Below are 22,381 nucleotides of genomic sequence, written 5' to 3' on the forward strand. Positions count from 1 at the left end.
CCCCCCCGCCCCCCTGTGCCTCTGCCCCCTTTAGAGCATCAGCAAAATGCTATCGAAATGTTTGGGACAATTCAAATGCATGTGTTGTATTGTCCGCTTTTGTGAAAGGGCCTTTAAAAGAATCAAAAACATTAAAATCTCCCCCAGGTGCACACCTGTTTGACAGACTAATAGAAAGTAATGCACTACGCAGTGTTGAAGGATATCTTTTTAAACTGCAACCCCAAACTTTCTGTTGTATTGTACAAACATTGCCATTAAGTGAAAAAATACATCTGTATGTTATGGTACAATTTTACTCGTAGGTGTTGACATGAAGTTTCAGCCTTCTATAGTGGATTACTATGTGTGATTGTATGTAACGCGTAGTAATCAGTGGGGGTTTTAAAATTAATCTCATTATTCCTGTTCTGTTAAACTGTGACAGGTTTCCCAGCTAATTGTGAATATTTTCTTTTTAAGGCATGAATTTTAGACAGTGAGAGCTGCCTTATTCTATTGCAATAACTCTTTGAGCCCTCTTCACCACTTGGCACCGAGGCCCAGGGGACAGCTCATGATCCCAGAGGGCTTTGCCCCCTGCTGTGAATTCCCCCTGGGAAGCCCCAGTGCAGTGACGGTGTTGGAAAGGTGGTTTATAGGCTGTGCTGGAGAGAGAGACGCTTGTCTTACTAGATGCTACAGAAACCAGCGTTGGCTGTTGTTGCTGTTGAGATAAATATCCCAAGTGCCTGCTGCTCTCATGCTCAGGAGCAGGGTACAGAGGAGGGTGATGGGGCTCAGTGGTCCCCACTGCCCCTGCCGTCCTTCCTCTGCCTTAGATGGAGGGAAGCCCTCCCCAGCACCTCTTCACACCCTTTCCTGGGTTGTCTTTTCTTTTTTTTTCTTTTTTTTTTTTAAATATTTTCTGTTTCGCCTGTTGCAAAGGGGCCAAAGCCAACTTCAGCTGAGGATGTCCAGTGTTTGTGTTTGCAGATCCTATGTGGCTTTACATCCGCTTCCATTTTCACCAGAGCCATCTATTGCGGTTGACTCCTTGTATTTCATATCCCAGGCACCGGTCAGTAACCATCACTGACTCAGATGAGCACAGGAGTATTTTCTTGTTGCTGCCACTTTGCCTTTCCTCCCTGCTTCTCACAGGTGAAGGTCTCTCCCTCCTCCCGGGCTCTCCTGTGTCCTGCCCCTTGTGTGTGTGCTGCGGTGTTCTGGTAAGATGATGTGCAGAGAGAAAAAAAAGGAATTTGTGGAAAGGAGTGGATTCTAGCTAGAGTTACAAGGAAATCTGAGACACTGGTGTCGTGTCTCTGCCTGCAGGATAAGGCTGCGGAGGTGAGTCGGAGCCAGGTGGAGGCAGGCACTGCTTTGTTCCCCTTCCCGGGGTGCTTTGCCAGGAGCAACAGGAGAATTGTCATGGGCAGAAGCAGGCAAGCATGAGGGGCTGGTAGCCGAGGCTCGGGCACACGAGGTTGAGCTGGCCAGGCACCTCCAGGGGCCGGTCCACAGCCCCGCACGGGCAGAGATGCTGAACACCACAGACGCATCTCTGTGGCTATGAATGAAACTTCAGCTGTGTGTCATTTTGAAAGACCCAAATTTTAGCCAGCTGGTGCAGCACCTGGCTGCACATCATCGAGGTGCCCAGGGGCACATGGAGGGCAGCGCTTTTGCCCCTTTGCTTAGGTGAACCAGGCGTATAAGGGGTTTTTTCTGCTCGAGGCTGGGGATGCAGGAGGAAGAGGAAGAGGGAGGTGCGTTTTCTTACAAGGACAGGGTTAAGAGAGCGTCGGCGATGGGACCAACCCCCGGCGCAGCCAGCTCCAGCAAGCCCTTGGTGTTTGGGTTGTCCGGGCGCCCGTGATGGTTCCAATGTGTGCGCAGTATGACAGATGACCTATTGAAATAATTTCGGAGCAGTGCTGGGGTTGCCAGGACAACCAGTGCTCCCTGGGCTTGTGCCGGGCCATGTGACAGCCGCCTTGACGTCAGCTGGAGGCAGAGCCTGCGGTTTCGGCCGCGCAGCCAAAGCCTTGTGAGAACCTAGTGGATGCTGGATTTATCCCCCCCCCCCCCCCCCCGCCGCTGCTGGTTTCTCAGGGGCTGCCAGAGCATGGACTATTAAAAACTTGCATTTCTGCAGTGTGAGGTAACCATTTGCTTTATGTTCTTGTCAGGTATTTTTTTTTTTCCTTTAAAAAAAAATAGGATAGAAAGCAGCTTATCATGCCTGATATTTTTTTCACTTGTTTGTTTTGGCTGGAAGTTTGCCTTGATGAACAAGCCCGGCACTATCAGATAAATGCAAAGCCGCTTCCAGTTACTAATTCTGTGTGCAGACAGCAAAGCGGAGTTAAATTTAGATTAATGATCCATGAAAGGAGAATAAAATGATATTGTTCTCGTTTGACACTTTAGGAATATAAATGAACACAAGTAATCCTAGGCTAATGCATTCAGGAGTTAAAAGAAATTACGTTTAGGTATTGTGTTGATTTGGGCATCTCTACAGCTTTATACCTCTGTTGGAACTTGTAGGTTTTTAATGCTGTCCAATTCAGGCGGGTTTGTACCCAACGTGTTCAGTGAGAGGGAAACCAGCAGCCAATGCAGCTAGGAACAGCTTGAAATCCAACTCCCAAAGTTCGAGTCTTTAAATCATCTTTGTTCACAGGGAGTCCCCACACCCCGCACGCTCCCCGGGCTTTCTGTCCCGCTCCCGGGGCATGTGGCACTCTTGACCATATAGTGTTTACAGAGGGAAGGATCAAGAGCTTCCTGAAAAATTATCTGAAATATGCTAAGAGAACAACGTTGCTGTAACACAGGCTTTTACCCTTTTTCTCACACGCACATGCACGGCTTGTTTTTTGCTTTTTTTTTTTCTGTTGTGGGTTGAGGGCGGTTAGACTAGCTAAAAAAAGAACTGCAGCATGAAGAGCACCACGGTAATTGAAAAATTAAATGCTGTTTGGGTCTTTTTGTCAAAAGAAGAGGGAGTTTGGGTCTGTTTCTGTATTGCACTTACTCCGAGGAGGCTGTTGTGGGGAAGGAGATCCCAGGGCTCCTGAAGCGTAGTGCCACAGCCTGAGTTTGTTTGTGTGGGAACGTATAGATTCATTTTAAGAACAGTTTACAGCTGAAGCATCGTGTGCGTTGTTTCCTGGAAAAGTATGCTAGATTGTTCTTATCTCCTCTAATTATATACTCCTGTTCCCTTCCTCCTAAAGTTCAAAGGGTTTATTGATAATGGTAATGATTTTCTAAAGCAGCTGCCACTCTGAAACGATCACGGAGCTACAAAACAATTTAAAACACAGAGCAATAAAAGATAAAAAAATTCTATAAAAATTATTCTGATGTTACCAAATGCAGCAGAAGTAATTGTTTCAGAAAGGGAGCCAAGGCAGAGATTAAAACTGCACTTCTGTAAGGAAAGTTATGGCTTAGTGCTCTGGATTTCACTGCATTTGGCATTCTTAACAGAGTAACAAGAATAAATGCATCTGAAACCTTTAAACCATTTCACTTGGCATTATTATCTCATCTGCTCTTTCCAATTTAACTCTAAAATATCGATGTTTGAGGGGGTGAAATATTTTAAAATTTCTTTATTAAATTCTTCACCTGATGCCAAGGCATCAGTGCATGAGGAATATTGACTGGCTCCACGTGGGTAAGTTTTAGAAAGGTTTACAGGAGCCTCGCAGCTTCGCCGGGGAGGTACTAGCACCCTGTGCGCAGCCTTCCCGCAGGGCTCTAGGCATCCTCTCCCAGGCGAGCCGGCCGGCTGGCATGGGGAGCCGTGTTTCAGCTGATGGTGGTCCATGCCCCCCCCGCTGCATGTGAGTCCACCCGGAGCCTGGGCGGTGGGGTGGGAGGGGAGGGCAGGGGGAGGTGGCTGATGTGACCCACCACCCTCCGAGGTCTGCCTGTTTGCCAGCTTACATCGGTAAGGCAAGTCCAGAGAGGGACTGGGGCATGGAGTACGGGGACAGATTTGAGCTGAGCAGCACCTGCCATTCAAGAAAAGGCAGTCACCTTCACGTCTGGAGGATTTGGCTCCACATATAGCTGTGGTTGCCTGCCAGGTTTGACTTCAGTCATCAGTGTGGCAATGATGCTTGATGAGGGCTGGGGGTTTACCTCATTCATTTAGGTTTGAATACAGCGTCCTGTAACATTTGATGCCTTGAAAATACCTGCAAGATGAAAAATAATTGATGCAGCTTTTGCTCAAGAGCTATTCATCAGAAATATTTTAAAAATAGGTTCCTCATCTCCAGCTGGAATGGACATATCTTGCTTTAGCGATACTGAGCAAGTCTTCAAAAGGCACTAATTTGACTTGAGAGAGGATGATAAACTGCTTCATGTTTTACCAGAAGGGTCCCAGCCGTGTTGTGGCAGGAGGTCTGAGAGGCAGCATTACTGGGGAAGCTGGTGAGTGCCGCTGAGGTTGCACAGGGATGTGTACTACTTGGCAGAGTGACCGGCTCTATCCCCTCTTGTTGAGTCTTAGGGGGCTTTGGGCATCCCATCAGCCCAGGCCCCTTTGAGCCCCGGAGGTGGGGATGGCCGAGACATGGTCGGGCAGGCAGCTCGCAGGCAGTGCGGGAGTCTGCAACTGGAGGAAAAGGCACAAGTCCCTCCTCAGGAGAAGGGCAGGGGATGGTGTGTGAGAGCTGTCCCAGGGCTGTGTGCCTCTGCTCGGTGATTTCATGCTCTCATTTTCACTGGTCAACTCTGTACCAAGCCCTTTCGACAAACACTTGGATTTTACCTTGAGAGTGTGTGAAATTGCCAGGCAATGTAATGCTAAGCATCCCGTCATCACTGCCCTGCCATGGTTTCACCCACCATGAGAAAAGAACAAACAGCCTGTAGGTTCCCCTACCTCTGAGAGGCGGGGAAGGTCGCTGCAGCCCATCCCTCATCTTCTGCCCAACGCCACAACCATTACACTGCCAGCTTACTTGGACTTGAAATCCTCTGACATAAAGAGAAAAAAAATGAGATGCACACAGGCTTGGTGACACTTCATCGTCTTCTGGGGAGGCCAGGTTGACCCTCATACCTCCCAGCAACCTTCATATCATTTGCAAATGTCACCCCCTTGCATGCACACGAGGAGGAGGCGATCTCTTCCGACAGTCTCCTTGTCCACGGAGAAGGGGGAGCAGACCAGCAATTCCTGAGGAATCTGAGCACTTCACCTTAGGAGATACCTTAGCCAAAACCAGGACTGAGATCTCTTGGAGTCACTTCTCACAGAACCGGATGCAGCTAGGGAAATTAAGGAACAGACATCAGCTGTTGATGCCTCTAGCCTGGTAATAATAACACACTCAAGCCTTTAGCATGCTCTACCTTGATCTGGTTAAGTTGATGGGCAACGACAATCTAAATTTAGACTAGAAGCATAATAAAGCCTAAAAAAACCTTGCAATGCAGAGCACTGACACCTTCTTGCATTTTTTCAAACAAAATGAGATTTCTGCTGTCTTTTTAAAGGTCCTACCCACTACTGAAGGCAATATTTTGGGGGGGAATAAAATCCCTGGGGGGGGGGAGGGGATTGTCAGACAGTGGGAACTGATGTAGCAGTTTCAGGATGGAGTTTCAGGCTCTTAAATTACATATTGCAGAAGTTGGTTTCCACCCTGCTAAAAATCATTACGTTGTGCTAATTTAACATCCTGCATCAACTTTAGCAACAACTGGTTTAAATGATAACTGAGCTGAAGTAGAGATTTGGCATTTTAATCAACAGTTGCTTTTCCAATTAAACCCAGATCCCATGCATATGGTACTCGGACTGCAACATAAAAGTAGACCTGATTGTTGGTTCCAAGCTAAAGTAACAAAAATCCTAACTCTGGAATGTTTTTGGTAGTCATATTTTAGAAAAAATCTTCCATGGTGAGCCAAAATCTATGCAGACAGTTATAGTCAGATAACAGTTAAAAAAAAAGACTATGTTTTGGCTGTACTTTTGCTGCTGTTAAATTTATCTTCTTAAATAGCAGGGAGTATGAGTTGAGGTTTGAGAAACAGTAATTTTGTAATTATTTTACATGGATCGAATTATTCTGTCATCAAATTTGCATTTCAGACAGCATTACAGTATGAAAATATAATTAGAAACTGTAATTCAGGAATTGCTGAATGTGATATTTCCCAGAGGGAGCACTATGAAGAAGCTGCCCTCACTACAACTTTAGCAAATGTTGAAATCCTATAGGTGGAAAATGTGAAGGCCGAGTTGTAAAGTTCCTCTCCCTTCTGTGGTCTCCACACGCTGTCAACTTTCTGCCCAACTTCATTTTTTTGTAAGATTCATTTCCACAGAAACATCTAATCATTAAGAGCTGAAGTGCTCAGATCCTGTTCTGCTGAATTTCAGTCTGACTGTGCTGATAGTTGCTGAATTGCTTTCAGCCACAAAATGACACTGAGATAATGTAAGGATCTGATTTACACGCAGAAAAGCCAAGAAGCTTGTCATTTGGGCTGAAACGCTGTTTTTAATTTGCCCAGTGCCCAGAATTCCCAGCAATGCCTCCTCTCATGGGAGAGAGCAGAGGATGGGTCTCAGTTTAGCTCTCTTTCTCTTCTTTTGTAATTCAAGACTTCTTGCTGTACATGTTCACAGTGTTGTGCAAAGTTTTAGCTGCGTAGATCTCACTGATGTCAATCCTTACAGTTTCTTATTATTCTTATTATGATCTTTGGCTTATCATAGATATATTAACTGGAAATGAGCAAATCATGTCTTTTTAGTTGGGCTTGTGTTGATAAATCCCGTCTGATTTTGTCTGAAACACTCCTTTGGAGAGCATCATCCATGGCCACTTTTTCCTATCACCTTGCTGGGGCATTGGACAAGCCCATATGTGGAGCAGAGCTCACGACCCACAAAGCAAAGGCAGCACTGGGAGAAGGCAGAAACTGAGTGTGGGGCATGTTTGATGCTTCGATGTCCCTGTACATCTCTCACAGTCCTGCTGAGAGAGAGTTCCGGTGCTCCTCCAGAGGAAATGGCAGGGCAGGGCAGGAAAAGGAGAAGTGTGGACCTATGAACCCAGGAATGCGTGGATAAATGGGCTGGCTGGTGACATGGTTCCTAGTGACTCAGGGACACTGTCACCCCCAGTGTGCTCTGAGGAACAAGACCCTTTTCCCATACCTGCCAAGGGCCACCCTCCTGCACCCACCTACACCCAGCCCTGGCGCTTTGCCTGGGCACAGGGGAGGACATCTGCTCCGTCGGTCACGTTTTGGGTGATGCACATCCTGCAACCTGGATCTGGTATTTGCAATGTGAGCAAAGGGCAGGAGCTGCAGGGCGTTGCTGCAGATGACCTGAGGAGGGATTTTTGTTAGGGAGGGTGCAATAAGCCAGGCTGGCTCTTTATGGATAAGTGGTCTTGCTTGGGGAGCCCTGTGCGAGTGCTTGTTGGCAGGTGGGGCATGAGCAGCTCTTGAGCATCACACCAGTATTTTTGCACATTTACTTAGAAACTCCAGAGGGGCAGGAGACTGTTTCAGCCGTCTTTGTGCACAGAAGCAGGTGCACACTGGGGGTGAAAGGCTTTGAGACAGGTTTATACCTGCCACATTTGTCACAAAGCCTCTTAGCAGTGTGCTGAATTTCACCGTCGAGAGAACAGGGACTCAGGAGCGGGCCAGAGCCAGTCTCGTCTGCTGCAGGGGCAGGATGGACCACAGGGCAAGTGGTGCCACACGGGGAATGGAGAGCCCTGGGCAGGACTAAGTGACCAGGTGATAGCGGGATGAGGCCAGGGGCAGGCTTGCCACTTCTTGGCTGTTCTGTGGTCATCACTGCATTTGCCCCAGCAGGGACCTCTGGTAGCATTGCCCAGTGTCACAGGTTGTCCGCGGTACGGGTCAGCCAAACCTCATGTGAAACAGAGCTGCTTGAGGGAATCAGGAAAGCAAAATGCTGATGCTCTGTCATTTTGCTGCCGTCTGATGTAACGGTGGCTGAAAGGGCTGCTCTCTCCGCTGGACGCTGGGTTCAAAATAGGGCTGGAGAAACACTGCACAGTCAACCCTTGCACAGCACATGCTACTTGAAAACAAAGATTTTATCTTTAAAAGCTTCATGCTTGTTCTCATATTATAGAAGAGATAAGGTTTTGGAGAGACCCAAGATTATGTGTACAGAGGTTTTTAGATGAGCAGATCAGGTAGTTTACAGGCTTTCTCTCCAGAGAAGACAAGTTACAGCAGAAGAAGGTCAAGGTTAGCTTCTTTCCTTGCCAAATTCCCTTGCTCCTAGAGCGGGCAGATTCCCTGATTATGCCTCACACAGCCTTTCTGCATCTCCTCCAGGACTGCAGAAACACAATGGATCCGGCTCATTTGAAGTGTCTAACTTCAGCTGAATAATACTGTTAAGAGACTTCAGCTATGAAGCAATTCATCCCCAAGAACATTTAACTCTAAAGAAAATATTCTGCTCATGTTGTGTGCATGTTCCTAATGGCAAATCCAAGATGCCAGGGGGAAGCGAACACAAAGCCTTTGATTATTTCCACAACTGCTATATGCTTCCTATCACAACACTATTCTTTTGTGCAGAATGGCAGGATGATTGCAGAGTCCTCTTTAACGTTACCATTTTAGCAAGCCCAGGTCCAATTAGAGCAATTATATCTCAGCAGAAACACTGTCTGTTGTCCTCTGGACCTGTCTGTCAAGTGTCCTATTCATAGTTGTTTATCTTGCATGAGGTTTTTCATATAAAGTCGTTCTGACCCTACTAAAACAGGCTCATCTAAAGGGTAGTGTGCATTTTTGTAGACTTATTTCACAGGCTGATGTGAACAAGAAGAGTGCAAAATTACGGCTGGCCAAGAATGTCTTTCAGTCTAGCCACAGTCTCCTCTTGATTGAACATTATTGGTGATTTGATGCAGCATGCAGCTTTCACTTTCAATTATTTCACTTCACCCTTCACTTTCAATTACTGTACTGCTAAAAATTGAGAACTTTATCAGAATTTGCAGTTCTACCTTGCCGCATTGGAGGGTTTCCTTAATCAAAATCCCCAACGTGAGTTGCAAGGCATGTAATGTTTGATGGCACATGATATTAAACCACTTACAACTCTGAGGTCTGTGTGGGACTATTTGGTCATGGAGCTATTGAAGAGCCACCTTCTTGAAGAAGGTAGTGGGCACTTCTGCAGAAAGACTGTCTATGTTTTGCTTTACTTCTGCTGTCAGAGCCTGATGATTAATGTCAGAGCTGAGTGACCCCTGCCAAGGAAGTCTTACTTGACACCACCAAGGTAAAAGCTGAGAAGCAGAGCTCAGTGAAAGGCAGAAGTGCTGGGACTTGGGAAGGTCAGGGGCAGTGGAAAGAGGAACTCTTTCTGAACAAAAAATAGATATTTATTTTCTCATACTTTTCCTGCAAGGGAAAATCCAGGGAGAAGTGTTTGGAGCCTTTTTCCTGAAAAAAAGATGAACTCTTTTCTGACAGTTCAGAAATGAGATTGCCTGTGAGAGCAGCCCCCGTCCCTGCTGCTGGCTCCATGGCATCCATGGGAGTCCCAGCCGACATGCACAGCAGCGCTCGGGCAGGGCAGTGTCGCTTTAGGAACTGAAAACACGAGCTCAGACCTTAGTCGTTCTTCCTCCAGTATCATCAGGGCAGTGGTTCCACCATATTTATTTCCTATTTTGCCTCTCTTCTGCTAGGTTTTATCCCACATGGGAAGCTGCCAGCCCCTTTTGTCAGGAGGACATGCGGAGCCGCCTGCAGCGGTGGCCCAGATGTCACCTGTGCCTTCCCTTGGCGCAGGATGTCACAGGCAGGAGAGCCATGCCAGTGCTGTCCAGGGCTGCAGAGACCTTGCAGACCTGGTCACACTAGTGGCAAGGATAAATGAGAGCTGATGAAACAGCAGTATAACATGCTCCACGCCAGCTCTGCGGGGGTCTCGGTGAATTTGTGAAGATACGTTTATAATGGTAAATGTTTACCTGGATCTGCAGCCTTGGCAGATTCAGTTTCTTTTCTTGCATCAATGATAGCCTTTTCTCTGTGCACCATGGGCAGCGAGCTGCTGTGCAGGGTTAGACCCCCCCACACTCACCATGTCCACGTAATGCTTGTGATGCCCCAATTAGAAAAATACAATTGTTTCAGAGATGACAAAAGATGACAGAAGTGCTAGCAGGGTGAATGCTTGCCTGACTTTTGCTCTTTTTATTAGACACTGGGACCCTTGCAGAAACCCCCACCTCACAATTCAAAGTGTCTGATTAAAAAGTGAAGAGTATTTAGCTCTTAGTTCACTGTGTGTCAGTTATTAGTTCACTGTGGTGTTGCTCCCATACCAGGAGCCTGTAGAAAACACACCTTTCCTGCGCATGGCTCCCACCATGCTTGTGGACGGCACTCCAGACAGGGCAGTGGAGAAACAGCTGGGACAGAAGGGGTTAAAACAAGCCACAGTTACCAGTTTGAGGCATTTTTGAAAATAGCAGCTTTTCTTTTGTTTGCTGAATTCCCTGTGCTTTTCCAGTGCTGTTCCCATTATTCATTTCTTTCCCAAAATAAAATTTTTAAGCAGAGGAATGGCTTGAGCTGGGAGAGGAGGGGATCCGCAGCCGAGCAGGACAGCTGCATGCTTTCCTGTGTCTGCACCGAGGGGGCTCTGAGCTGCCCTTGGATGCTAATGGCAACTACCAGGCAGGTGGCAATTCCCAGTATTTCAGGCAATTTTGCCTCCTCGGTGGTGAGCCTGGCAATTCCTTCCTGACAGCCCTCAGTGGTGCTTCTCAGGGTCAAGCTTCGGGTTTGCACAGTTTGCAGCTGCCCTTGCAGAGAAACGTTTATTATTCTTCTTTCAAAGGGAAAGCCTGAACATGTCCGAATGGCTTCCAGCTACATGGGAGACATGCTCGTGGCCAGTGCGGTGGGAAGGTGCCCTGGCAGGTGGTGTGCTCCTGCCGTCCAGCGTCTTTGTAGCCCAAATTGACCAGAAGCATCTCTTGCTGGTGGATGCTGCTTTAAAGGAGGAGGCAAAGCCTTTGGGAAAATAAGCTCGATAGAGCCTGGCCCCAGGACTGTTGATGCAGGCAGATCCCACTGAGCCAGGATGCAGCCCCAGCCCTCGGGGTGCCTCGGGTGTCCCATCCTTGAAAGCTGACCTGGGAAAGCAGCTGCTCTGGAGGGGCTCCCGGGCAGCACCCACCAGGGCTGGCTGGGGACACCCCTCTCTCGTCCCTCACAGTTAGGCATGCAGCCAAACGCTGCGAGCTCCAGAAATGGGTGCCAACAGCCTTCCCCTAGGGGTGCGGGGGGCGGGGACGGACGGTGGAAAAGAAGCCCTCAGAGGAATTAAAAATTAAATGCTCACAGCAGCAGCTTGCTGTCACCATGTCCCAGCAGTTCACCTTCGCTGTGGCTGGCCGGCTGCCCAAGCGCTGAGCGGGATGAGAGGAGCATCCCATCCTTGCTGCCCTCGCTGGACAGCAGCCAGCCCTCCTGCGGCCCTGGTGGGGGCATGGAGAGGAGCTGCCCCCCACTGTGTGCGGGGACTTCGGCAAGCAGGACCCCCCAGCTCTGCCCCACTGCAGGCAGCAGCACCTGCCTCTCCGTGGAAATCTTTAGAGTCGTAGTGAAAGGCATCGTGCAAGGAGGTGGTCAGACCCAGATCAGTCACCTGCTGCTTGGACAGATGCTGCTGCTAAATACGGGGTGCTGGGGGGCTGGACCGGCTGCGCCACAGCCCTCACTGTGGTTTGGGGTCTGGAATAACCCCAGCCACAGGCTTGCTTAGTGTGGGCAGAGGCTGAGCCCCCTCTGACTGGCATTTGGGGTGCAAGGGTCAAGCCTACTGAGGTTGGTATTCGGGGGTACAAGGGCTGAGCCCCACTGAGACTGGCATTCAGGGGTGCCACTGGCACATATGTGAAGAGCGGTGTTCGTTGTGGTGGAGAGCAGGATCCACATATACGCAGCATGGGAGCAAGGCTCTAAGTTCTGTGTTGCTGTCAGCAGAGGGCTGCCAAAATCAGGCAGAAGCCTGGGTGCAGAGCTGCGAAGGAGATGTCCCAGCTCCTGTCTGCTTGTATCACCAGAGAGCACCAACACCAGGCAGACTCCGTCCCCCAGTGCCCTCCTCCCCAGCCAGGGATACCACTGCCCACCCCACCATTCCCACCTCCCCTGGCCTTTCTCACTGGGTGTTTTTCCGCTGTGCTCGCCAGTGGTGCATTTGGCCCTCCTTGGTGTGCCAGTCTGGCTGCTTGGTCTGCAAGTGCCCTGAAACCCCTTCAGAGCCCCAGCAAGCCCATCACAGAGCCCAATGCCACTTGCAGAGCGTGTCCCAAACGATTTGGACCCTGGGTCTAGTTCATAATCCCCTCTCAATACCCCTTTCCCAGTAGGTAAGAGCTTGCTTCCCCCAAGCCTTGACATTCCTTATTTTAGCATTAACATTCAAGTAGGTAACAAGTTATCCAGTTTCCTGAGGTAATGGCTGTGTCTGTACTACGACCGCTGGCTGTGTCCGTAACTGCATTAAATAGGGAGCATCCCCAGCACTGCAGCTCAGTGATCAAAACCACTCTCTGTCCAGAGCGGTCCCTATCCCAGTTTTGCTCCCAGCCAACTCATATCGTCCCAGCTGGTGCCCAAGCCCAGTATGGGACTTAGCCTGTGCCACTGGGCCCATCCCACAGGGCAGATGGCACACAGTCACTTTTCAGGAGGGTGCAAAAGTTCGATAGCATGGAGGAGGGAATTTCTGTGCCAGTCGGTCCCCGTGCTGGGGAATGCACCCAGATACATTTGTTTCGTAGTCACAGGTGATGTGCTAAATGTCATCATGCATAACTGTGTGGGAATCCTTGGGAAAAAAACCTCAAAACTAGAAAAGCGTTTTTTCCGAAGCCCAGGGCTGGGGAGAGCTCATGAGCTGCAAGCTCTCACCGCGGCCACCAGCAGGAAACCAGCCCGCTGAAGCATGACAAAAGGCTGGCAGCTCCAGTCTGTCGAACAAAGCAGTGGGTTTCTAATAGGACCAGAGCGAAGGAAGTGAGGAACACAGCTAGAAGGAAGGATAAAGAAAAACCTTTAGTCTATAGAGAAACAGCCGCCTGTATAGAGGGACACTGTCATGTATCGTGCTGACCTGACTCTGTACGGAGGTTTCTTTCCCCCGTGTGTGGGTTTGATGCTGATTTCATGTTGTTCCTTAGTATACACACTTCATACTGCCAGGTTCCATTTTAAACCTTTTCTAGTTTACAATCCATTTATTTTAAAGATGTGGAAACTGCAGAGATGGATATCCAGTGCTACACCCCTTCTGCTCTGCTATTTCTCCAGAATGAGTAAATTGTTATCCAATTGACATATTATTCTTATATATATTATTATTATTATATTATTAACTGTCTCATGAGAGACCAACATGATCCACTTTTCTAACGCTGTATTGTGCCCAACACTCATTTTCTAAACCCTCCCTTGCCTGAGGCGAGCACCGTGCGCTGCATAATGGCACCGCAGCTCCCCGGCTGCCACAGCCCCGCATGCAGCACTGCCTCTGCCATGCAGCGCTGTCAAGTATTTCGTATTTCGCTCTGCAAGAGGGAAGTGATGTCTAGGTGCTCTCCTTGTAAAACTTCAGGGTTGAAAGAGGTAAAAAGCAAAGAAGATTTCTGGGTGCAGTTTTCTCCTGGTGCTTCTGTTTTTGTTGAATTCAACCTTTATGTTTTTGGCTTTGGAGTATAATGTCAGTGGCATTTGAGGGAGCCAGGGGAGCATTTACCTATCTCCTTGCCTGCGGCTTTTCAAGCACGTTTGATTGTTTTTTTTACTTCCTCTGTTAGACATGGAGTGTTTTCCACTTTCCCTGGATTTCCCAGTCAGATCTGGCTGCCCGTGCCGCTGTTCTGGGGCAGCAACCTCCTGTCCCTGGGGACATTGCCAGCCGCGCAGCTGGTGGGACGGGACTAAACCTTGACCTTGCTGCATGCTGGAAATGCAGCAGACGCATTTATCAGACGCCGAGCAGAGGTAGGCTATGTCACTTGGTAGCAGGCAAAAACTGTCACGCTGGGACTCTTCAGGCTGCAGTCCTCATTTAAACCCCTCCACGGACTCACTGGTAACCCCAGGCAAATCACTTAATGTCAGTGGCCGTCCCAGTCAGATGAATGTGACCACGACTATGATGTCTTGGCAGGTCCTTTCATGGAAGCCATCGCATGGTACTCTTTGATATTATTTGCAGCTTTACATCAAAGCCCTGCAGAGCACGAGGATATTGGCTGGGCTGTTTTGAACTGTGGGGCTTGGTAAAGCAGGACCCCAGGTTTTAGGAAAGCAGGACACGGGAATGACTGCATGGAAGTGTAAAGTTTTCCCTTTCACTTGCAAACAGAAGTTGCTGTGCTTATATTGCTCCAAATAATACAGGGGATTTAGGAAGACTAGCATTAAGGCATTTTTTCAGAGTCATTGAATATGTTTTAATCCTTATTAGCCTTGAGCAATTGTCTCCCAGTGAACTCACAGAAGGATAGGTATAATTAAAGATCTGTCCTGCGCAGCCTGCCGTGCATTTATAGCTACACAACTGCTCTCACTAGTGAAACAGAAATACGTCTTTCTAAAGGAAAGCTCAACAACAGGAAATATTTCTTTCACAAAACTGAACACAAGTTTTTCTTCCAAGCATCATCAGATAAAAGCAAAAACTTTCTTAAATTTCTAGTTCCACTAACCATCTGGCTCTAATGTACAATTCCTTGACTTTGTTCATTTTTTAATCAAAATGTGCTCCTGTTTTAAAGCACAGTTGTTTCATCTGGTAATAAAAGCCTATTCAACCATTTGCGTGTTTCATCAGTGTTTGCATTCATTGCTCTCTACCATATTTTGTGTTTTGCTTCAATCTTTCCACTGAAGAATCAGTGTTGTCCAAATTGCCACTGCTCAACTGGACATAACTTCCTATTCCTTACTACTTAAAGTTGGTTATCTAATTCTGCTCGTGGGTAATTTTGATCAAGATTTCACAGAGTGCTAAATTTGTCCACGCAGACGATACAGTGACAGGCTTTTCTCTCAGTCATTTCTGAAATCCCCCACCCCACCAGTTGCAAAGACTTATGATCGCTGCCTCTCAGGCATCTGGCACAAATGGAAGCGGCACCGTTGTGTGACATGCTCATTACTTCAGGCATTAGTCTCGAGAAGTGCTGGGTAATTGGATGGTTTGTCATGTCTACTTAAGCACATTATTCCTGAAACTGCTCCTCCTCCAATCAATAAAAGACTCCATAAAATTGTTTAAACATATTAAGAAAAATGTGATTTACTCCAGGAATCTTTATTGCATTTCATTATAAACCACTGAATCTAATATACAAAGAAGATCATTTTAATTATAAGTGGACAAAAGGAAGATCTATGCTGCATTCCCACTAAGCAACTGTGAGGAACATGCACCTTCTCCATCTAATGCAGTTACATAAACTAATTAGGTTTGGTGTTTCTAATGGGAACAGTGACTATATTACACAGCCCCCAAGAGAAATTGGCATCAGAAGAATTTGTTAGGTATTGTGGCATCTGTTCTCAGCTATGTTTTCCTGCCCTGAGGAAACTTATGAGATGATAGCCGAAATGTGGGCAGAGAGCTCAGACGATAGGCCATTGATCTCCCTGTTTAATCTCAAACGAGTTTCACTGCGCTCGGTGCTGCCCTCTGGAATCTCATCAGATGGCAGAGGACAGTGGTGTTCCTCTCCACTTGCAGACCCGTGCATGGCTAGCTTTTGTTTTACAAAGTGAAGTGCCTTGGTGTCATTCACAACTATTTTGTACTTCATTGGTATTTCAAATCCTGGGCAGACAATTTTCAGAGGAGGAAAAGAGAAAATTCAGTCCAAGGTGGTGTCCTAGGGCAATAGCTCCTCTCCAGCTGTGTTCTTCCCCATTAAGCGGACAGTTGACAACTTTCATACAGGTTAACTTCTTGACTTTTTGCATATAAGCACCTGATAGTTAAACAGCAGAATCAAACATTTCCTGTACTCTGCAGCATCCGAAGATTCTGTGTTACTTACTGCAGGGGCAGCCTTCCTTAAAACTGTCATTTAAAATATTTTAAACATAGAGAAGACACATCAAATGGTGAATATTATGTTATTTTGTTATATGAAGTGCTTTCCAGCCATGAATATCTGAGGGTCATTTTCTGCCTGTGGAGGAATGGGTGCACTGAGGCTAGCAAGGAAAAAAGGAAGCCCAACAGCAGGGTGATACGTGATGTAATGCTGGGGGTGCAGGATCAGGAGCGCAGGGATGCAGGCATGCAAAGCCCAAGCGATGAAGCAGCACCTGCTCACCGTGGCTGTGGGAGCAGCCTGATGCATTCAGGGCACTGCTGCATGAAGGTGATAAGCAGAGGGGTTCCTCCATGTCTGTCGTGGTGTGGCTTGTGGGGAGCACAGGGCAGAGTGCCTCCCCACTGTCACAACCGAGACAGTCCTGGGCATGCCCTAGAGCAGAAGGGTGGCCATCAGGAGGTTTAAACGCCAACAGCCTCTGTGCCCTGGTAGGGTCAGGCAGTGCCTGATGAGAGTCTGTCCTGTGTCGGTCCCCCTGTGAGTCCCTGCCAATCCAGGAACCTTGAAAACTGACCCCAAGTAGTCCAGGAGCACAAGACCAGCTGATACGAAAAGCCATACACATGTTTTAGAAAATCCTTTCCTCCCTCTTCCTGTGCATGGGTTCAGTCAACACTCAAATTCAGGTGTCACCCAGTAATCTTTGTAAAGTGGCTGAGGTCTTCAGACGAAGAAGCTATGTGATATTAATAAGTTATTTTGTTCCATAGAGGAGACGAAGGGATCACATTAGGGAAGAAAAACTTTGTAGAAAGCATGAATTTCTCCATCAATACTGAATAGAAACTGGGCACAAGATTCACTTTCCAAGAAAATGGAAAACTTACTATTTCACAGATTTGGACAACATATTCTGCTAAGCCTCTTGACTCCAAGGTTAAGCCCAACCAGCTGTGAATTTTATTGAGGTTACTTGTAAATCTTAATTTCAATTACTTTTTTGTGATAATCATAGTGCTGCTCCCAGTACCCTCTGATGCTCAAATTGACAGAGCTGGCCGGCTCTCCCGACCCGTCTGCTGCGTCCTGGCACTTGCTCGTCTGCTTGTATAACCCTCTGCTCACATTCCTGCCGCTCCGCATTACTGATGTGCAGCGGTAGGAGATTACATACTGCAGAGGAAGACAGAGATACTGTAAACACACTTACTTAACGTTACTGCCTTTGGCTCTCTTCTTGGTGATCCTTTGTGCCAGAAAGACTCTGCCCGCTGTAAGAAGCGTACTTGGTTTTTAGGATGCCATTTCTCTTCCAGAGGAAGGCAGGGCAGAAGGACACCGCCTGACTCATCCAGTCCACTGCAGGTGTCTACGTCATATAGACCCTATTTGTGGATTTTTCAAACTCCGTTTTCACATGAGCTAGGCCATTTGTCTTGTGATCTTCAGAGAAGGCTGTTCCACAGCCTTCGCTGCTCCAGTGGTTAGAGATTCGCTTCTCATTCCCAGCCAAAATTTATTCATGGCTAGTTTTTACCCATTTGTTCTTGTGCCAGCATTGTCCTTCAGTTTAAATAGCTTTTCTCCTTCCCTAGTGTTTACCCCCTCTGATGTATTTATAGGCTACAACCATATCCCCTCTTGGCCTTTCTTTAGCTAGGCTAAACAGCCGAGTGCCTCTGGTCTCCTCTGAGAGTACAGGCTTTCCATTCCCTTATTTGGCTTAACAGCCCGGCTCTGCAGTCACTGCAGGCCAAAATCCCTTTTCCTGAGCATGCTTTCCTGGCCAAGTACTACAGTAATCCAGGTGAGTCCTCGTACCACCAAACCCTTGTACAACCGGCTGTGTTTTCATTAATAGCATTGATACTTCCCCCTCCCTGGACTCACCAGATCAATCTCAGCAGGGTCATTAGGAAGCATCATTTGTTCCCTGCAGGTCACATCATATTGGTGTTTTACGGTTATCTTACAGCGATGTAAGATCTTCAGCTCTTCCTCCCGCTCCATCTTTTCTAGTTAAAAGCATCGATTCTTCCTGCTGGTCCCTCAGAAATTGCACTTTGTAATAGGGATTTCATCCCATTGCACTATTCCAGTACTAAAATCATCCCATTCTTCCTGTGTGGTAGCTTGGCTGTCCAGCTGACAGTGCCTCCCACCTTGGTGTCATCAGCAACTGCACTGCTTTGAGATTATGCATCATGTTTATTAATGAAAATGTTAAACAAGATCCATGCCGAGACTCATCTTTGAAGAACCCTATTGTAACCACCTTCCACCCGAGATTTGCCCTTTCATTTCAACCCATGATCCTTAAAGAGGAAACATCTGTCTGACTCTGTCCAGCACATCCCCCAGCAGGAATGATTTACTTTGATTTTACCTAAGTGGTTTTGAATTAACCTTTCTATATACATATATCTATCTATTAGAAACGAAAGCTTATGTACTGGTTTGAAACCCAGTGCAGGCAGACTTTCTACAGGGTTTCCATATAAGGTCAGTTCTGCCAAGAAACTTCAGTTCTAACCTCTAACATTTCTACAACTTCAGTCTGAGATCTCTCTTCAGCAGGACTTGCCAACTGTAGTGCTCAAGTCAGGGTGTTAGCAGACGTGTTTTGCTCTGCTTCAGTCTCCCAGCGGGTTATGAAGCCAAATTCATGATTCAAATGACTAAACTCATTATTCAGGCTTAGAACACTTTTTTATGGGAATTTGGAATGGGGTGAAAATTCTTTTGTGCTCTGGCCTGTGTTGCTCAGATCTTGGCCTGCAGAGGAATAGCAAAAATGGTATTTGTACCCTTTACATTCAAAATGGCTGAGACTATAAATATCTTGTAGTCCTAAAACAACATTCCTGCTAGTTCTTCAATTAAGACTGCAAGAGTTCTCCCTCAACATCTCCCTGTGATTCCCCACAAAGATCTGACTGTCTTCCTTTCTTCTTTGTGCCAAAGGGTTTAGAGACTTTTGGAGGAGTTGGTGGTGACATCCCACAAACCAAAGAACAGGGCTACTTCTCTTTTAGGCTCAAATTAAGCAAGAGAGGAGAAATTACTGAATATTTGGCTGCCCTTTTGATGACAGGAAAAGCAGTCCTTGCCCTCCTTCCCTTGAACAGTTCAGGTTTTGGATATCTCTCAATGTTATCAGCTACTTCTTCTGAATGTGTTGTATAAATGAGAACTGAATTATTCTCCCTTTAAAAAAAAAAAGGAAAAAGCCTTCAGAAATATCAAATCAATCTAGTTAAGCCTGTTCCCTGCATTATAATTTTGCTTTTTTTATTAACATTAGAGCATTCTCTGATCTGAAGAATAAGCTTTCACCTTTGCATGTTGAGGACTGCCTGACAAGCCTTCACCTCATGCCTACATCTGAGATGATCTAAAGCCAAGGACCAGATACTCCCATGACACTCCAGACTTCACCTTACTCACGTGGTGGACAGTTATCCTGGCTGCAGCTCTAAGAATAATTGATTTGAGGATTTGTCTGCTGAACTGAGCAATTGGGCAGAAAAGGCTTTAATTTGGCATAAGGTTGTATTTTCCAGCTCTTTTTGCTAAAATGAACTCCACAACAACAACAAATGATATAATTCAGTTTGACATTGGATGTTGAGCAAACTGAGACCGTGTTCTTCTCAAGCAGTTTTGTGAAACTAGCCTCCAATATTTCTGTTTCTGCCTGAAATCAGCCCATGAGTTTGGGGTTTGCTCAGTCACTCTCTAGACTCCAGCAATGGTAGTGAATAGATTTCCATAGCTTGTATGGAGACAGCTAAATTTAAGTTTCTGAATCTGGAGTTAGATGCACCCTGCTTTCTGTAGATAAGTAATGCGGAGAGTTTGATACTAAAATGATCACCTCCTGAGCTGCTGTCAAAGAGTGTAACTTGGTAAAGGTTGTTTCTAGATTCAAAGCATTTAGTGTGTACCTGCACACATGCTCTGACCCAGTCCAGCCCCCTTGCTCTGTTCAGGCAACACTGGGGGCTCTGGCTGTGAATTTCCAGTGGAGGATCCCTTCCACCAAGGAAGCTCCTTGCTGACCTGAACCCAGCAGAGGGAACACTTTTGCTGGCCTCTGCCTCTCCTATCAATATGGGACACAGGCTGAAGATGAGCAGAGCCAGGCAGCTGGGTCCCCAGCGCATACAGAGCTTGGGGTACCACTCAGAGATGTCGCTAGGAGCTGCAGACCCCAAGCCACTGCACCAGCTAGTGCAGAGTCACAGTGTGCAGCCAGGTGCCTGGAGCCAGATTTCTCCCCCTCTCCTCCCCACCCTTCCTGTAGCATCGCCTGTTACTGAGAAAAATTGGATGTAGAAAGCATCCGAAACAAAATCATGGGGAGGGGACTGTACCAGCCTGCAGCTGCTTAGCATCTCAAAGGGAAGACCGAATTCCTTGTATCTGGCAATTGAGATGCAGGCAGTCACTTTACTGACAGAATTAGTTCATATTCCAGTCCATCATGTGTACAGATAATGCACTCTGAGATTAAGCTACTGTAGCAATAAATTTGCTAACCTAATTTTAAAAGATAAAAGCTCCAGTGAAGTGAGGCTTCATGGCACACTCCACTCCATTCAATTTCCAATGCTTCAGAGAAGTAAACAAGAAAGCCCTCCCTCAGGTAGCTGCTCTGCACCTCCGACCTCCTCCTCCGAAAGCAAATCTTCTGGGGAAGGAAATAGAGCAGCATTAAAACTCCCCTCCCTCTGGGTACCAGCATCTGCTGTCACTCTTCACAGCTCACATGAAAGGTCGTATGGAGCAGGGCTTGGAGAAGCCCTTTGAGCAAAATAAGGAGGAGTGCTGTCCTGCATCAGAAGACCTGCCTCCCCTTGCCCCCTCCTTCCCCACTTCTGCAGCGGTTCCTGACCGCCTTCCTCTCCCCATGAGTTTTGGATAGCAGCGAGCACCGCCAGCCCAGCCCCTGGATCTCTTAGTGGTCTGGAAACAGGGGTAGCTTCTGAGTACTGGTGGCACAGGAGATGCTGATTCCTATAGGCCATTGCATCTCAGCAGCAAGAAGTGGCACCAGAAGAAGGAGGGAGAGAGCAGCCTGTGGCACAGTGGTGCTGGGCAGACACCTCGGGGCTTTGTACGTGTTTTGGGGTGAGGGATGGCTGAACGTGCTAGGCATTGAACAAGGTCGGATGGTGTCTGGGGATTGCTCAATACCCACAGGCCTTCTGTGGCAGCAATTTAGGGATAGATATTGCAGCCAGTAAGGAAATGCCAAGAGCTGGGCTTTTCAAGCTGGATGGCAGCTCAGACCTCAGCAGAGGAACCACTGAACTTGTCCATCTCTGCAGCCTCAGAGACGGGAATGGCTCTACCACGGTGTGGCCAAGACCTAGGGAAAGAGGTGGCTGCGTGTGCATGGGGCAGCTGTGCAAAGAGGCAGTCAGGTGTTTTATGGCCCCCATCCCCCAAAGCATCACAAGTCTTAACAGGTCATTGATTTTCACTCATGATTGAGCTGCCTTGCGTTGCTAGTGGGACCAGAGTTTCTTATGCAACTTAACGGAATTAAATTTTTCATCTGGCCACGCTGCAAGGATGGCATTGTTAGAAACCACAGGCATGAAGCCCATGTAAAGTTGGTGGCAGTAGCTTTATTTCTCTTGGCCATGCTAGGGGAGTTTGTAAGCTACACCAAACTTTCCAGAGCATTTGGTTGTCTTCATATTTGAAAAGGCAGTATTTACATTGCAGGCTCTAGCAATGTGCTCGGTATGTGCTAGTTTAATGTAATTTTAAATAATTGATCAGGAGAAAAAGAAATCCTTGTGTTAGTTATGTTGTCTTCCTTTATGAAGGTCCAAATGTATGATGCTCCAAACGGTGCCCTAAAAGCATCTGCAGTAAGGTGATGGTGGCATCTTGTTAGCCTAGAACCCCCCAGGAAAAAATACACGTTGCTTCTATATTACCAAAATCCAAATAAATTAGTGCTGTTTGTGCTGTTTGAGTGCTTACAGTGCACTGCAGTTCGACGTGAAATCACACAAAAAATGTAATGTTTTCAGGCATTCCCATCCTGTCCATAATTGTTGCCTGTACAGAAAGCTGCTCTAACCTATTTACTTGCACCAGCTTCACAGCTGGCCTCCAGCCAACAGCTGGGGTTCACCCCAGTTCTGGATGTGAACCTCAGACAAGGTTTCCAGAAAGCCTTCAAAAATACCAGTCGGTGGTTTCAGTAGGGTTCACCAGGACCAGCTCCCCAGGCCTTC

The 22,381-nt window shown here is 47.2% G+C and overlaps 1 protein-coding gene across 1 annotated transcript in view; it reads left to right on the plus strand.

Annotated features, from left to right (window-relative positions):
• The first annotated feature begins 2,054 nt into the window (after positions 1-2,054).
• The window catches only part of NCALD (neurocalcin delta), a 51,701-nt gene continuing 31,374 nt past the window's right edge, over positions 2,055-22,381 (plus strand). The window contains exon 1 of the mRNA XM_009277139.2: positions 2,055-2,146. The gene's annotated coding sequence lies outside the window, so the exon portion shown is untranslated. The remainder of the gene's footprint in view (positions 2,147-22,381) is intronic.

Source organism: Aptenodytes forsteri, unplaced genomic scaffold (genome assembly GCF_000699145.1).
Source record: "Aptenodytes forsteri isolate BGI_AS27 unplaced genomic scaffold, ASM69914v1 Scaffold145, whole genome shotgun sequence".
Taxonomy (NCBI): Eukaryota; Metazoa; Chordata; class Aves; order Sphenisciformes; family Spheniscidae; genus Aptenodytes; species Aptenodytes forsteri.